The 17,440-nt window shown below is 41.2% G+C and overlaps 1 long non-coding RNA gene across 1 annotated transcript; it reads right to left on the reverse strand.

The window, feature by feature from the left end:
* Positions 1 to 13,175: 13,175 nt before the first annotated feature.
* On the reverse strand, positions 13,176 to 15,542 carry LOC141578506 (uncharacterized). The gene is made up of 3 exons (XR_012508888.1): positions 15,065 to 15,542; positions 13,630 to 13,792; positions 13,176 to 13,351 (listed from the first exon to the last, which is right to left on the reverse strand). It is a non-coding gene; the product is annotated as an uncharacterized LOC141578506 (long non-coding RNA).
* Between the last annotated feature and the right edge of the window lie 1,898 nt (positions 15,543 to 17,440).

A 17,440-nucleotide genomic window follows, 5' to 3' on the forward strand; every position in this document is an offset into this window, starting at 1 on the left:
ACTACAAACATATATATGAGGAGGTACTAGCTCCAACTCGATTTTACAGTGAAAACTGCAGGCACTTCAAACAGACAGTAGGAAACAGACTGAGAAATCACTGTAATTGTTTCCCAGCAACCCGTTCCCTTTGTTCTAGATGAACGAAAGTAGATCCACATGCTCATTTCTGAGAGATAATTATGTTTGGAATCAGTCCTTCAACAAACTTTCGGGAACACAAATTTCTTTCCCTTTGGAAACTACCAAACATAAATATATACAGGGAGACACAAGTTCCAACGCAGTTTGACAGGGAAAAGGGCAGGATATTGAAACCTGCACTAGGAAACAGACTGAGAAACGAGAGTAATTGTTTATCCTGCAAAAACTTCCCCTTGTGCTAGATGAACGAATGTCTCTCCACATGCTCTGTTATGAGAGATTAGTGTGTGTGAAAGCCGTCCTTCAGATTGCATGTTGGGAACGCAAATACCTTTTCAGTTGGAATCTACTCTTCATACATATATATTGGTGGGTTCAAGCTCCAACTCGGTTTTACAGGGAAAACTGCAGCCATTTCAAACAGGCACTAGGAAACACTATGAGAAAACAGAGTAAGTGATTTCCCTGCAACCCGTTCCCTTTGTGCTAAATGAACGAACGTCTCTCCACGTGCTTTATTCGGAGAGATAAGTATGTGTAAAAACCTTCCTTCACCTAGCTTGTTAGGAACATAAAGTTTCTTTACATTTGGATACTGCACTTCTTACATATATTTGGGGAGATAATAGCTCCATTACGGTTTTAAAGTGAAAACTGCAGGAACTTCAAACCGGCACTAGGGAACAGACTGAGAACCCAGATTAAGTGTTTTCCCTGCGGCTGTTCCCTTTGTGCTAGTTGAACGACCGTCTCTCCACAAGCTCAGTTCTGAGAGATAATTGTGTGTGAAAACCGAACTTCACAATGTTTGTTGGGACCACAAATAATCTGCTCAGTTTGAAACTACAGTACATACGTATATATAGGGAGGTACTATCTTCAACTCGGTTTTAGATTGAAAACTGCAGGCACTTCAAGCAGACACAAGGAAACAGAGTGCGAAAACTGAGTAAGTGATTTTCTTGTAAACGTTCCCTGTGTGCTAAATGAACGAACGTCTCTCCACATGCTCAGATCTGAGAGATAAGTGTGTGTGAAAGCCGTTCTTCACCTAGCTTGTCGGTAACACAAAGGTTCTTTTCAGTTGGAAACTACACTACATACCTCTATAAGGGTATTTAATAGCTCAAACTCGGATTTACAGTGAAATCTGCAGGAACTTCAATCCGGCACTAGGAACAGTCTGAGAAACCAGAGTAGGTGTTTCTCCTGCAATTCGTCCCCTTTTTTCTAGATGAAAAACTTCTCTCCACATGCTCACTTCTCAGATAATGGTGTATGAAAGCAGTCCTTCCCTTAGCTTGTTGGAAACACAAAGATTGTTTTCAGTTGCAAACTATACTCGATACATATATATGGGGAGGTACTAGCCCGAACTCGATTTTACATTGAAAACCGCATGAACTTCAAACAGGCCCTAGGAGACAGACTGAGAAACCAGAATATTTCTTTTACTAGAAACCACTCCCTTTAAGCTAAATGAACGAACGTCTGTCTATATGTTTAATCCTGAGTGTTAAGTGTGTGGGAATTCTTCTATCTTCTATCTTGTTTGGAACACATTTTCTTTTCAGTGGGTAACTACACTGCATACATATATATGTGGAATTACTAGCTCCAACTCGACTTTACAGAGTAAACTTCATGAATTTCTAAAGGGCACTAGGCAAAGATTCTGAGAAACCAGTGAAATTTTTTCTACCTCAATCAGTTCCATTTTTGCTAGATGAAACATCGTCTCACCACATGCTCTATTCTGAGAGATAAATGATTTTGCAAGCCATCCTAAACCTTACTTGTTTGAAACACATTTTGTTTTCAGTGGGTAACTACACTACATGAATACATGTGTGGAGGTATAGCTCCAACTCCGTTTTACAGTGAAAACTGCAATAATTTCCAAGCGGCACTAGGAAACATACTGTGTGTCCAGGGTAAGTGTTTCTATTTCAACCCTTTACCTTTGTGTAGATGAACGAATGTCTCTCCACTTGCTCAATTCTGAGGGTTAAGTGTGTGGGAAACCTTCAATCACCTAGCTTGTTGGGATCACACAGTTTCGTTAAAGCCGGGAAATTCACTGTTTACATATATAATGGGAAGTACTATCTCCAATTCGTTGTTACAGTGAAAACTTCATGAACTTCAATCTGGCACGAGGAAAACATACTGAAAACCCAGTAGAAGTCTTTCTAGTAGAAACCATTCCATTTAAGCTAGATGAACGAACTTCTCTCCACATGCTCATTTATGAGATTTAATTGTGAAGCCATCAATCTCCTTGCTTGTTCGGAACACACAGTTTTTTTTATGTGGGGACTACACTTCTTATATATGTATATGGATGTACTAGCTCAAACTCAGTTTTATCGTGAAAACATCATGAACATCAAACCGGCAGTAGAAAACATACTGAGAAACCCGAATACGTGTTTCTACAAACCCGAGTACGTGTTTCTACAAACCCATTCCCTTTATGCTAGATTATCGAAAGTCTCTTCACATTTTCAATTCTGACTTTTAAATGAGTATGAAAGCCGTCAATCACGTAGCTTGTTGGGAACACACAGTTTCTTTTGTGTGGAAAATTAAGCTAAATAAATATATTTTGGGAGGTTCAAGCTGCAACTCGGTTTTTCAGTGAGAACTGCATGAATCTCCAACCGGCACTAGGAAAACATACTGAGAAACCAGAGCAAGTGTTTCGACTGCAACCCATTATTTCATGCTAGATGAATGAACGTCTCTCCACTTGCACAATTCTGAGAGTTAAGTTGTGTGAAAGTCTTCAATCAGCTAGCTTGTTGGGAACACACAGTTTCTTATGAGTGGGTAAATTCACTACATTTGTGTAAATGTGAAGGTACTAGTTCCAACTGGGATTTACAATGAAAACTGCATGAAATTCAAACCAGCACTAGGAAGCTTACTGAGAATCCAGTGTAGGTGTTTCTACTGCAAACCATTCCCTTTATTATAGACAAACGAATGTCTCTCCACATTCTCAATATTCAGAACTGAATGAGTGTTGAAGCCATCCTTCACCTACCTTGTTGGAAATCCAGAGTTTCAGTCCAATGGAAACTACCCTTCTTTCATATATATGGGGACTTTCTAGCACGGACTCGGTTTTACACTGCAAACCGCTCTTATTTGAAACCGGCTTTGAGAAACATGCTGACAACTCAGAAAATGTGTTTCTGTATATCACTTAACCTTCAATGCTGGATGAAAAAACGCCTCTCCACAGGCTTACTTCTGACATCTGAATTTGTTTTGGAGACGTCCTACACCTATCTTTTTGGAAAACCAGATTTTCTGGTATAGGGGAACTACGCAACTTACATATATAAGGGGAGGCACTTGCTCCAACGTGGTTTTCCACACTAAATCGCTTTTACATTGAAAACGGTGTTAGGAAACATGCTGAAATTTTAGAGAATGTGTGTCTATAATACCTCTGCATTTTATGCTGCATGAAGGAACTCCTCTCAACATGCTCAATTTTCATAACTGTATGAGTGTGGAAACCGTATTTCACCCAGCTTGTTGGAAACCCAGAGTTCCAGTCCAAGGTAAACTACGCTCCTTCCATATATAACGGGACGTACTAGTACGAACTCGATTTTACAGTGCAAACCGCCTTTACTTGAAACTGGCTATGAGAAACATGCATAGAAATCAGAGTATTTCTTTCTGTATGTCCCTTAACCTTCAATGCTGGATGAAGGAACGCCACTCCACAAGCTCACTTCGGATATCTGAATGTGTCTTGGAGCCATTCTTCAACTAACTTGTTGGAAACGCAGAGTTTGTGGTATAGAGGAATTAAGCTGCTTACATATCTAAGGGGAGGCACTTGCTCCAACTTGGTTTTCCACAGCAAACCGGTTTTACATTGAAAACGGATGTAGGAAACCTGCTGAGATAACAGTGTGTGTGAAGAATACCTCTGCATTTTATGCTGCATGAAAGAACGTCTCTCCACATGCTCAATTTTCAGAGCTGTATGAGTATGGAAGCCGTACTTCACCTAGCTTGTTGGAAACCCAGAGTTTCAGTCCAAGGTAAACTACGCTGCTTTAATATATATGGGGACGTACTGGCACCAACAAGGTTTTTCACAGTAAACCACTTTTATTTCAAACCGACTTTGAGGAACATGCTGAGAAATCAGAGTAATTATTTCTGTCACATAACCTTCCATGCTGGATGAAAGAAAGCCTCCCCACAAGCTCACTTCTGACATCTGAGTTTGTGTTGGAGCCGTCCTTCAGCTAACTTGTTGGAAACCCAGAGTTTCTGGTATAGGGGAACTACGCTACTTACATATCTAAGGGGAGGCACTCGCTCCTAAGTGGTTTTCCACAGCAAACTGGATTTACATTGAAAAAGGCGTTAGGAAACATGTTTAGAAATCAGAGAATTTGTGTCTCGAATACCTCTGCCTTTTATGCTGCATGAAGGAACGCGTCTCAACATAATCAATTATCAGATCTGTATGAGTGTGAAAGCCGTTCTTCACCTAGCTTTTTGGAAACTCAGTGTTTCAGTCCAAGGTAAACTACGCTGCTTTCCAATATATGGGGATGTACTAGCACGAACTCGATTTTTTTCACTGCAAACCGCTTTTACTTGAAAACGGCTTTGAGAAACATGCTGAGAAATCAGAGTACTTGTTTCTGTATGTAACTTAACCTTCAAAGCTGGATGAAAGAAACCTCTCCACAAGCTCACTTTTGACATCTGAATTTCTCTTCGAGCCGTCCTTCACCTAACTTGTTGGAACCCCAGAGTTTCTTGTATAGAGGAACTATGCAACTTACATATGTAAGGGGGGGCTCTCGCTCCAACTTCGTTTTCCAGATCAAACCACTTTTACATTGAAACCGGCGTAAGAAACACGGTCAGAAATCAGAGAATGTGTGTCTAGAAGTCCCTCTGCCTTTTATGCTGAAGGAACGCCTCTCCACATGCTCAATTTTCAGGAATGTAGGAGTGTGGAAGCCGCATTTCACCTAGCTTGTTGGAAACCCAGACTTTCAGTCCAATGTAAACTTCGCTGCTTTCATATATATGGGGATGTACTAGCACGAACTCAGCTTTTCACTGCAAACCGCTTTTACTTGAAACCGGGTTTAAGAAACATACTGAGAAATCAGAGAACGTGTTTGTACATCTCACTCTGACTTTTATGTTTACTGTGAAATGCTGGTTTCAAAAAAATTACTTTGCTTTGGTAAACTGTTTTGAATCGTGTTCCTCTGCTTTGATATGTAAATTGGGTAGTTCCCATATTCCAGAAACTCTGGTTTTCCAACATGTTAGGAGAAGGACGTCTCCAACACAAATTCAAATGTCAGAAGTGATCTTGTGGAGAGGCGTACTTTCATCCAGCATTGAAGGTTAAGTGACATACAGAAATACTTATTCTGAATTCTCAGCATGTTTCCTAATGCCAGTTTCTAAGGAAGAGTGCTTTGCTGTGGAAAACCGCTTTGGAGCGAGAGCCTCTGCTTAGATATGTAAGCAGCGTAGTTCCCCTAGACCAGAAACCCTTGTTCTCGAAGAAGTAATGTGAAGAATGGCTTCAACTCACATTTAGATGTCAGAAGTGAGCATGTTGGGAGGCGTTCCTTCTTCCACCATTGAAGGTTAAGTGACATACTGAAACACTCACTCTGATTTCTTAGCATGTTTCTGAAATCCGTTTCAAGTAAAAACGTTTTCCAGTGGAAATGCGAGTTGGTGCTAGGACGTCCCCAAATATAAGAAAGCAGCGTAGTTCCCCTAGTCCTGAAACTATGGTTCCCAAAAAGTTAGGTGAAAGACGGCTTCCGTACATATACAGATTTGAAAATAGAGCATGTGGAGTGGCGTTCTTTCATCCATCATAAAAGGCAGAGTGACATGTAGAAACACATTCTCTGATTTCTCAGCGTGTTTACTAACGCTGGTTTCAAAGTAAAAGTGGTTTGCTTAGGAAAACCGCGTTGGAGCGAGTGCCTCCGGTTAGGTATGTAAGTAGCGTAGTTCCCCTAGACCAGAAACTTTGGGTTTCCAACAAGTTAGGTGAAGGACAGCTCCAACACACATTCAAATGTCAGAAGTTATCATGTGGAGAGGCGTTCTTTCATCCAGCATTGAAGGTTAAGTGACATACTGAAACACTTACACTGATTTCTCAGTATGTTTTTCAGAGCCGGTTGCAAGTAAACGCGGTTTGCAGTGTAAAACCTTTTTGGTACTAGTGCATCCCAATAGATATGTATGTAGCGTAGTTTCCCTATCCCAGAAACTGTGGGTTCCCAATTAGCTAGTTGAAGGATGGCTTCCAAACTCATACATATCTAAAAATTGAGCATGTGGTGTGGAGTTCTTTCATACAGCATAAAAGATGGAGTGACATATAGAAACACTAACTCTGATTTCTCAGCATGATTCTGAAAGCCGGTTTCAAGTGAAAGCTCTTTGGAATGGAAAAGCCTCCTGGAGATTGTGCCTCCCCTTATATATGTAAGTACCGTAATTCCCCGAGGCCAGAAACTCTGGGTTCTCAAAAACCTAGGTGAAGGTTGGCTTCTACTCACATATGTTTCCAAAATGGAACAAGTGTAGAAGCATTCCTTTATCTTACCTAAACAGCAAGGCTTCATCTCAAGCACTTACCATGATTTCTCTGCATGTTTACTTGAGTAGATTTAAAGCTAAAAGCATTTTTCACTCAGAAACCTAGTTAGAGCTTATTCCTGCTGTTATATATATCGGTCGGGCAGTGCCCCAACACCACAGTTCTGTGCTTCCAGCAGTGTTGGTGAAGGATGGCTTCCACACACTTTCGGTTTTCTCTCCTCCTCACTCTTCTGCTTAGACATCAATGCAGGTTGTGTATTGTGGAAGCCAAGGATTTTTTTTTCATTTAGGATCAGCCTCGGAGAAAACTGAGACCTGCTTCTGCTTCTTTTCCCTGCTAGATTTCCCCTTGGTGCATTTCAAATCTTCAAGAGTGAGTTCCTTTAACCAAGTAATTATTTCAAAAAAAATGAGCAGGTTTCCATAGGGCCATTTCTTCTTTTATATTCTTGCTTTTTAATACCTCTCTTCCATCTCTTTATCTCCAGTTGTCTTATTTCTATGTCCTTTGGTTTGGGCTGATGGCTAATCAGCATTAGTGTAGAAATTGTTGCTTGATATTACTGATCTATATTCTTTCCATGGATATTTGATTTATCATTGGATTTTAGGGAAGATAGTTTCTTTAAAAAAATTCTGGTAAGTAACTTGTGGGGGATACTGATTCTCTTGGCCTAGAATTATAATGCTTAATTTCTGAATAAGTGATACTTTCATAGAGCTCAAAATTCCAAAGGTTTGAGTGCCACCACCGTCCCGAAGCCTTTTATACTTTTCTTTGGGGGCACTCAGAACTGAGTGTGTGTGTGTGTGTGAGTGTGTCCTTCTGAACTTAGTTTAGTCTGAAATGAGCAAAGACAAGTACCCACCATTTTACACAGATGACTTTCACAAATTGATACCTTTTAAAAATATATGAACTGTAATGTTGTAGAATTTTACAAGAGGCAGTGACCTTCAGGGCTGTCAGCAATGGAGGCAGAACAGTTGGAGGGACAGCAGGTGCTCGTGCTCAGTGGCTGAAGTCACACAACATCCACGGCCACCTCTGGTTAATCTTATAGAGTTGTTGCTGTCTGCAGGCATTCAGGGCTCTGCCCCCCTCCCCACCAAACATATATATTAGGAAAAGTGTTGAGACTCAGTATAAGAAACAATAAAGAATTAGTAAGGGGAATTGAGTTTATTGTTTTTAAAAAGAAAAATTAGCATCCAGGTAGTTTAATTTCAGCTCCTAATAGACTGATGTGTTGACATTCACAAGGATGCATAAACACCTGCAATATCTTGGGTCAGCACCGGAGACTCTGAAGCAGCAATCACCACACACAAAGTTCACTGCTGCCCTTGACAGCCTTATAGAATTACTTGAATAAGAAAAGGCCATAGATGTTAAATATCATCATTTTGAGAAACCAGTTCTTTTGAAATCTTATATACAATTGTAACTGAATTGGATAAAGAAATGCTAAATGTGTAATAAAGTATCCAAAGAGGTAATGATTACTGAAAACACCACAAATTGAAGAGGACCACAGCATAATGTGCATATATATTTTAAAGATCTGGAAGAATCAGCTCAGCAGTATATTCAAGACATCTAGAGATGATGTCAAAAGGGGGTGTCTTTGGATAGCTTTTTGTGAATGTTAGAGTGAAGTCAGGGTCAGGTACACAAATTAGGTTTAAAAGCAAAAGGTGAAACAGATTTCTTTTCAAAAATCTATTGTGTCTGTTTAGAAATCATCAAATCCATGGGTCAAGGTAAAAAAAGGAAAAAAAAACTAGTGACCACGTGACTGTTTCAGGAGCTGGTAATAAAATGACAGTTGACAATTGTGTAAATTAGATATGTTCTTGGTGCCCAACTGACCCAAAGATTTTTAGTCCATGTGCCAAAAATATATCAAGGAATAAATAGTGATCTATGTTTTGTCAGATCTTTTATCCCCCCTTCAAGCCTGCATTGTGATTGGGAAACTAAGAACTTCTACTGCAGGGAGGGGGATTTTCAGAAATGGAATGTCCCCCAACTGAGAAAATAAAGAAAATGCAGCCGTACACTGTAGAGACACAGGGAGATCTGTTGAGCCAGATGACACTTGCTTTACTGTCAACTAGTAGGAGGTGCAGGTTTTGATGAATTGGGTACCATGTTGCTGCCTTTCTCAAGGTATTGCCCAAGGCTCTTGAGAAGCGATGAATTGGGGCCAAGGAATTAGCCTCCGATTGCCCTTTGCCATGGATGTTTTCTGTATTCTCCAATTTTAAGCTTTAGCTTAGACAAGTTGTAGCGTCTTGCCAAGTGAGCTACAGACAGGAAGTGAGTCTTGAAGCATACGGCTCTTTCTTCCTCACTGCAGCAGAGAACCACTGCATTGGAGCATCCTGAGATGTCATCGATGGTCATTTTTCATGTTAGGAATCAGTAACGATGCTATGTCCACATGGATGAGGAGGGTAAGATTTCAGTCTCTAAAGTGGTAATGATGGGTTGACCTTTTCACTTAAAGAGTCTCACATCAACAAATGCGTGTCTGTTCTGGACCAAGAAGAAGCAAGTGTTTGAAAAAGAATAGCTTGAAAGGTCAGTGGGACATGTCAGGCATCTTCTTCATGTCTTCAAGTTCGGGTATCAAAAATGCTTTTCCTATCCTGAGTGATACTGACAATTTGCCGTGTTCTGTGCCTCATGAATACCAAAGGCTTTCCTAAATAATATATCTAGAAATGGTAACATTCTTGATATGTGTTAAACCGGGGGAGATGAAGGAATTAAAATTAGTTCCAAATACTGATTTTTTTAAGGACATCAATTTTATAAAAACTTTTGAAGAATTAAAGTGACAGAAAATTTCAAAGCACTTTTCCTTCTGGTAAGAAAGGGTTCTGTATTCCTTTACTGATGAATGTAACATAGAATCAGTACTAATATTGTTTGTATTGTACTTAGTGTTTACAGAGTGATTCACAGATATTCTCCTATTTCATCTGTGCAATGACCTCTGGAAGGTAAGATTTCCTAGTTATGCTTTTTAATGTCTATTTTTAGCTCTGTCTAAAAGCAGATTGATTGAGCTCCATTTGCTCAGTTTAGAAGGCTGGACTGATTAATTGTGTCAGAACATTCCAGGAGGCAGAGGAAAGGAAGATACATGGGTTCTACATGATGGAAACTGCTCCTGAAATGATTTGACCAGCAGCCTTATCCATTTTTCCCAAGGCTGGAAACAGAACACAACCCAAGACATGGAAAACAGGGAGCCCATTTGACCACAGCCTTGGCATGTATAGTCACGGCTGTACTCCTGTGCCTTAGAGAGGAGGATGCTTTTGGTCTCTGTTCTACAAACTCTGTTTTGCTTCATCTCCACAGTGTCTTGTTTTATTGGCATATGCTGAAACTTGATTTACATTTCATAGCATTAAAACAAAAATCAAGATCTCTTTATCATTTATTAACAATTTGGTAAATAGTTTTTGGTGAATATTGAACTTTATTATTAGGTCTTACCATGGCAATGTACAACACCTAGTTCCCCAGATAACAGCAGTGGCTTAAACATGCTAAAATTGTATTTCCCTCTTACATAAAGAAGTCAAGCAATCGGTAGCCCAGGGCTGGTTTGCATGATGGTCACTGGGTCAGAGAACAAGATGCCTGTTATCTTCAGCCCATCAACATGATGGCCCAAAGTGGCTGCCTGAGGGTCAACCATCAGGTCCACATTCCAGGAGCAGAAAGGAGGGAAGAAATGTGCTTCAGTTCCCTTTTGGGATGGTTCTGTAAAGTCCCTTGTAGCTTTCCTGCTTTTATTTTGCTTTAGACAGAGGGCTGAGAGACAGCTTTCTATGAGGTAAGCTCAATTCAGGACCAGCCATCTCCCTGGAGGGGAGGGGAGGGAGTGGGCGGGAAGGAACCCATCATCCTGCACATGGTGTAAGACACCACGATGAGCCGCCGGGGGCATCTGCAGTCCGTCCATTGCTTCGGGCTGCACTGAGCAGTTGGTAACGGTTGAGATTTTCACATAGAGGTGCGTGTATGCTGGACCAATTGCTCGGTTCATTTAAACTAGTGGCGACCAGAGCACGTTGGAAAACACATTTGTTCTCACCTTCTAGCCAGTGACCCTCCCGCCAGGTTTCTGTCCTGCTGTTCATTTCCACGTTATTTTCCAAGACTTCCAGAGGAAATGTAAGCAGCCTGATGCTCAAATGCTTTTCTGTGTGATTCCCCCCTTGTTCTTTGCAGGAACAATAAATTGCCTAGAGAAGAGTGGACGAAATTCCAACCCTCCATTTCTCTAAAGCTCTGAGATTTGGTGTTAGGAAATAGAAGAAAATTCCAGAAACACCCTTAAGAAACATTATTCTTTCAAATGTGATTTGGAACAGCAAAGGACAATATATTTTATAGAACAATTTTTAAGACAACTGAATTGGCAGTAAGTTCACATAATGAAACTTCCAACAATTCTTTATATTTCTCCTGGAAATTCCTTGGTTCTTGGTGTAAATTATTAGTAATTAATATCAGCTTTCTATTCTTTCTCTTCCTGTAGTTGTAGAGTTCACATGAAAATAGCACCTTGTGTCACTGAGAAAGCCTCCTGGTCAGCCTTCTAGTTAAACAGCATGTGTGCTTTTCGGTGGCAGGTGTGCTAAATAGTAGTTTTCAGGCACTTGAGGGATGCCCATCACACCAGCACTGCGGGAGCCTATTTCTCACCCACGACCATGTGAGACCCTCCTTCCTTCCGCTGCCTTGCCCAGGCCCCAGCATTCTGGTTCTTTCTCATGACCCATTTTCATAAAGTTCAGTCCTGCACCAGCCGATCAAGTCTTGGTTTCTCAAAGACCAGGATCTTAGTTCTAGGCTTTCTGTTAAAGGACAGTGTATAAAATCCGGAAACTTTATATGTCTTTTGAGGCCTCAGGATCTCTGCAATTAAAACAAGAACTTGAGTTACAATACTATTCTTTTCCACTTCTGAATTTCTAAAACTCCACACAATAGCTTTTTTATTAAGTAGCTAAAAATTTCTCCAGAATATATTATTCTAAGATTCACAAATATCTGTTAATTTCTATTTAAAGATGCTATATTTAAGAAATGGAATAATTATTTACTTTTAAAAAATAATTTAAGTCAAGAAATATTTGATACTGAATCTTTACTATGAGTTCAAGTATGTAAGCTTAATTTTTGTGGTACTGTCAATAAGGCACACAACGTGAGAGTTCTGGGTTAAGTTTTATCTGGGGCAAAATGAGGACCAGAACCCAGGTGACAGCATCTCAGAGAGCTCGGAGGAACTGCTCTGACGATGAGGGGGAGCTCAGCATTATATGAGATTTCATTGTATGCGGACGTGCAGTCAAGTATACGTTAAGTCCGAGGCTGCTGCTAGTCGAGGAACAGGTGTCTCTGTTAATGATTTTAGTGCTTTTCTAGATAGGAGGAGATGCAAGAATTTGGGCTCATAAAATTTCCTGATAATGTCTAAATATCTGAAAGATTTTCTGCCCATTTTCCCAGAGCACAGAGCGCCCCATTCCTGATCTCCACACAGAACTACTTTCAGAGGGTGTTGAAGGTCAGCAGCTGCAGCGGCTCATGACTTAATCAAATCAGAGGCAGATGACACGTGCCAATTTTTAGTTGACAATATGTATATATTGTAGGAAAAAATTTACTTTTCAACCCTACCCCTGTTTTACTTTTAGTTAGAGATCACCTGATAACTGTTAGATGACTTAAGTCAGACGAGGGGTTGAAGGAGTCATCTCTTGAGCCAGCCAGTGCTCTATGTCAGCCTCCTTGATCACATTCAATTTTCTTTCCCTTCAAACAGCATGCATCTGATTTTATGAAGTTTGGAGCCTGTCCTGAGCACATGGGGTCTGGAAGTGGCCCTGTTCCTGTGGTCTTTGTTTATTCTGTGAATTATGGTGTGAATCATGGTGTGAATCTTTATGTGCCCAAGCTTCATCATAATTTCAAACTTAAAGGATTTAAATATGGGAGATGGATGCCAAGTTCTGGGAATAGATTTTCAGGATAACAGCCAGGATTGGTAAAAAGTAGGGAGAATGGATACAGCCTTTAAAAAGAAATGTTATTTTACAATTTCTGGCAGATAAATTAAAGTGCTTGTTGGGATTCTGTCAGGAATGTTTAATTGGGAGACCTATCTCCCATTTTCATGAAATAAAATAATTTTATTATTTGTTTAGTGCCTACTGCCTAACAAATAAGTATCCCCTATGCATATAGTTTTATCGTTTAATCTCTACAAAGATTCCCTGGAGAACACACGTGTCACAGGTGAGGGAACCAAGATCATCCAGGGTATGTGGCTGGAAGGCAGATGGGCTGGATGGCTTACCCTCCTTCAGGCTGAGACAGAGACACCAAGGTTTATTGACAAGCTTGTTGTTGAAGTTGTTTATTTAATACTTTGCTTCCTTGATGAAGTGGATCTCTTGAAATTGTTTATGTCTGGACTATCTTCCCCTCTCTCCTCGGCCTCAGGACTTCTCCTCATAAGTAGTATGAATTCAGCCTGAACTGATTCAGGAAAATCAGAAAATAAAAAATTAGCCCACACAAATGTCTGATAAGTCTTTGTATTTCAGTACTTCCTAAAACTCTTAGAAACACAAGGAAGGTGTGTTACCTCGGGGACTGAGTGCATTTGAAGTGTGAGAAATGTAAGTGTGATCTGGTAAAGGCACAGGCTCTATAGACAGTGATCCCTGTTTGGATCCTGGCTCCCCTAAGTACTGGAAACATGAACACCCATAGCCTCAGTTTCTTCATGTGTTAAGTGGGCTGATGGAGCTCACCTCCAAGTGGCCAGGTCAAAATGAGATGGTACGAGTGACTCTCAGGCAGAATGCTTGTCAAAATGCTAGTTGCTCTTGCTGCTTTATAATGTCTCCTTAGGTAATTCCGTTGTCCATTGGCTTGCGAATACCTCCTCATTTGATTTAAAAAAAATACCATGCCCTAAAAATTTTAAAAATAAGGAATGAAGATTTACTGATTAATGCTGGTTGTATTTTTATAGGTCATTTATTAAAAAAAATGTAGGAGTTCTCTAAAGAGAATTTATTCTGTGTGCCTAGAATACGATTCAGTTAAAAATGATTTTCCTTTAAATGCTTTTCAGAAATTTTCTGTGATATTTTTCTTGAATAGTAGTTGAAGATTTCTGAGGAGGTTTTACATTTACAAAAGTTTATTCTTGTAATAATTGACACGTTAAATAAATGATTCAAACCCTGGACAGCATAAAGCCCTGGCTTTTTTTTTTTTAATATATATAATTTTGGTGGTTAGTGCTATGACATATTATTATTTATTAACGGTTTTGATTTTGCTTCTGGGTTGTCCTAGGTTTCGGCGCATGTGCCTTGGAAGGTCTCTCGGGCAAAGATGCTTATTTAAGAAGGTTGTCATTGTAAATGCTCTCAAGAGGATTAAACAAATTCCACAGCAAATAAATGAACATGTTTGGAAGGTTTTCCACCCTCATGTAATTTCCAGAAAACAGACATGATTCACTTGCTAAACCAAACACACAGGTACAGTAATGAGCCTGGCTCACATGACTGGACAGCACGGAGGGAGCCTCATCTATTGGCGTGGGTTACGCTGCAGGAAGCGCAACTGAAATTTTAATTAGAATTTATTTCCAGCGAGTGCTGCTTCCGCGTTTTTCTCCCCAAATTAAGGAAGCGCCCTCTTTGCCTGGCCATCAGTCTGCAAAGCCACACGGCTCACACACTCCCCTGTTCATCAGAAGGCTGGTGGAGTCAGTTTGCTTGGACACACTTAGCTACACTTGCAGCGGGGATCATCAGTCTCTTCTGTGTGTTCACCTCCACGTGCAGGGGAGAAAATCGACTTTTGCTGCCGACAAACGCTAATTGACTACCAGTTGTTTCAGAGGGACTGTGATGTTGAAAACTGGTATCCCTTTCATTTTTATATGTTGGATGCTGACAAATTGCACGGCCACACCCCCACTGTAAGTACACCCACCAGGGAGGGTGTCGGAGTTTGAATCTGTGTGTTTTAGTATTCAGATCCTGGCACTGGTCAGCTTTCAGTGTTCTCGTTGGGTTTGGGAGACTATTTCTCAAGCGATTTCTTTGGCTACCAATAAATTTGCAAAGCCGTCTCCTTCAGTGGAGTTCCGATGAGTTGAGTTGGGAGGGGCATGTGAAATTGAGGAGGGCAGAGAGGTGCAATGAAAACTAGCCACCATCTGGTTACCTCTCATTTTTTATGGGCCAAAGATGCTTGTCTTCTTTTCTTTCCTCCTCCATCCATCCCTTCAGGTCAGGGAGTCGTCTTCAAGAATTTCATCCTAAAATGTAAAGTAATGATGAAGGCAGTGTGTTTCTTTGGTTGATTTCATTTGATTTGCGTTCATTGTTAAAGATTTTCTGGTGAGGTTCTTATGAGCTCTTAAAAGCTGGAAGAGCAGCACAACCAAGGAGAGAAAGTCAGAGGAACGAGTCAGCGGCCCCTGTGAGGTCTGCGGGACGAAGGCAGGAGGTGGGGCAGAGGCAGCACCGTGGCCTCCCCTGCAGCCCTGAGGGCAACGTGCGCATGTAAAGCCAGCGTCTCTTGTCACCATGTGTTCTAACAGGACTCCCACTAAAGGAATGCGAGATTTGGGGAGGCCTTACCTTTTACCCTCTGGTCAAACATCTTTAATGCTGACTGTATTTATTCAAGATGACACAGAGATCACCTGCAGAGATGAGGGAGTGGTGCTTGCTTCCTGTCTTGCCCGCCCTAGGCTCACTCATCAGATACCTGATTTTCGCAGGCACTGCAGTGCCCGTTGGGGGAGCTCTGCTCCTGGGGGTTTCTGCTCCTGTGGGGGAAGCTCTGCTCCTCGGGGAGCTGGGCACTGGAGTGCGCACATTGGAGGCGGTCGCACCAGCGCTGATACCTCTCTACGTGTTGTGCCTTTTGTGTAAGTAGTAGAGGTGGGATCCAGAGTCTTCCTGTGTCTACGGAGCTCTCCAGCAAAGCCAACTTGGAAGAAAGAAAGAAAATGCCTACTGTTCCATGACTGTGTCCTAAGGGTTTAAAGCTCATGCGGAGCACACGTGAGATCTCATTCAGTAAATACTCTGGGGTCTTTTCTCTGACTTGTCATGAATTTGGCATTCTCTTAATGTTATTTCTCTTAAAACATGTCTAAGCAACCATTTTTGTGTGATGGTTATTGTGCGTAAGTGTCCTGAAAAAGCTGTTGTGGATGGAAGTGTGGGCATCAGTGGTACCAGAATGTCTGGTGGCCCTGGGGGCTGCCCGAGCTCCACACCATTTGTTACCAGCAGTCTTTCAGATTGCATCTTATTCCAGAGCTCACTGGGGCTCCCATCTCTCACTACGTATCTTGAGAGAATATTTGTTCAGAGGGTAGGGGACAGGATGCTTCCAAGTCTGGGTTCTGGGGTTCCCTGTCTAAAGGTGGCACTGGCACAAATCCTTTATTCATGGAGTAATGAAGCCCCCCAGTCTCGTGGCTAATTGGGACTCCCTGTCCTTCTTCATGTTAGGAGCCTGAGGGCTTGGGTTAGGCCCCCAAACCTGTTTTGGTGAGCTTTCAGCCCTATCACACCACCTGTGTTGTCCCGTTTCAGTCACATGACTTTGATTTTTGCTGGTAGGTGTGACTCCTGGACAGTGCCTGGGACTTCCAGGTTTCCCCTACAGTAGGGACACTGAAGAAAGTTCACCCCATATGGTGTGTTCGGGGGCCTCGAGGACAAGTAGGGACCCACAGACAGATATCTGGATGGGTGGTGATCAGGCCAGTCTTGGAAGAACAGAGATTCCATTACTGTTTTAACAGTGAAATTGAGGGAGTAATTCTGGAAGGTCTGATGCAACTGAGATTAAAATTATTATATGGTTTTTATTGTTAGCAGGAGCGGTTTTTAACCCTTAGACCCAGTCCCCCCTATTTATAATAAATATTTTGTAACCTTTCTTTTCTGGTGCCCGGAAGTGAACGTCATAGAAAATGTAACCTAACTATAAATATGATAAACAAATAGGTAGATGGAAAGATGTGGTGCCTAATTTCTTATATTATGGGGTATTTTATATTCTATGCTAATTAGTGACCTCTCAGGACAAAAGGCACATACAAAGAGAGTCACTTTTAATAAACTATTTTTTCAAGCCTTACCTAAATGGGAAACAAGTGGCTTCAGAATGTTAGAGCACCTCCCATGTCCCCGGGGAAATCTCCTTGTCAGAGTTACAATTGCTGATGGTGTCCTGTGATAAGTACAAGCAAATGCGGTTCGGAAGCTGCCCGGAGGCTGACTCCGGGGATTCCTTCTCCGTCGCAGCAGTGAGGGAGCCTTGCCTTTCCTGACCTCAACCACAGAGGCTATTTTGAATCTCTGAAAACTGCCATACCAGTGTTTATCACAACCCTCACAAGATACATTGAATAAAGAAGAAAACTTTAAGTGTCTCCTTTAGGATAGAAATAGGGTATAAAAGAAATAAATTAAAAATTCTAGTGCCCGAATAAGTGCTACATTACACTGGCTGCATCGTAAGGTTAGAAAACTTCATTACCGCTTTACATACCACATCTTGCAGTTAGATTTTATT

This window comes from Camelus bactrianus, chromosome 8 (genome assembly GCF_048773025.1).
Source record: "Camelus bactrianus isolate YW-2024 breed Bactrian camel chromosome 8, ASM4877302v1, whole genome shotgun sequence".
Classification (NCBI taxonomy): Eukaryota; Metazoa; Chordata; class Mammalia; order Artiodactyla; family Camelidae; genus Camelus; species Camelus bactrianus.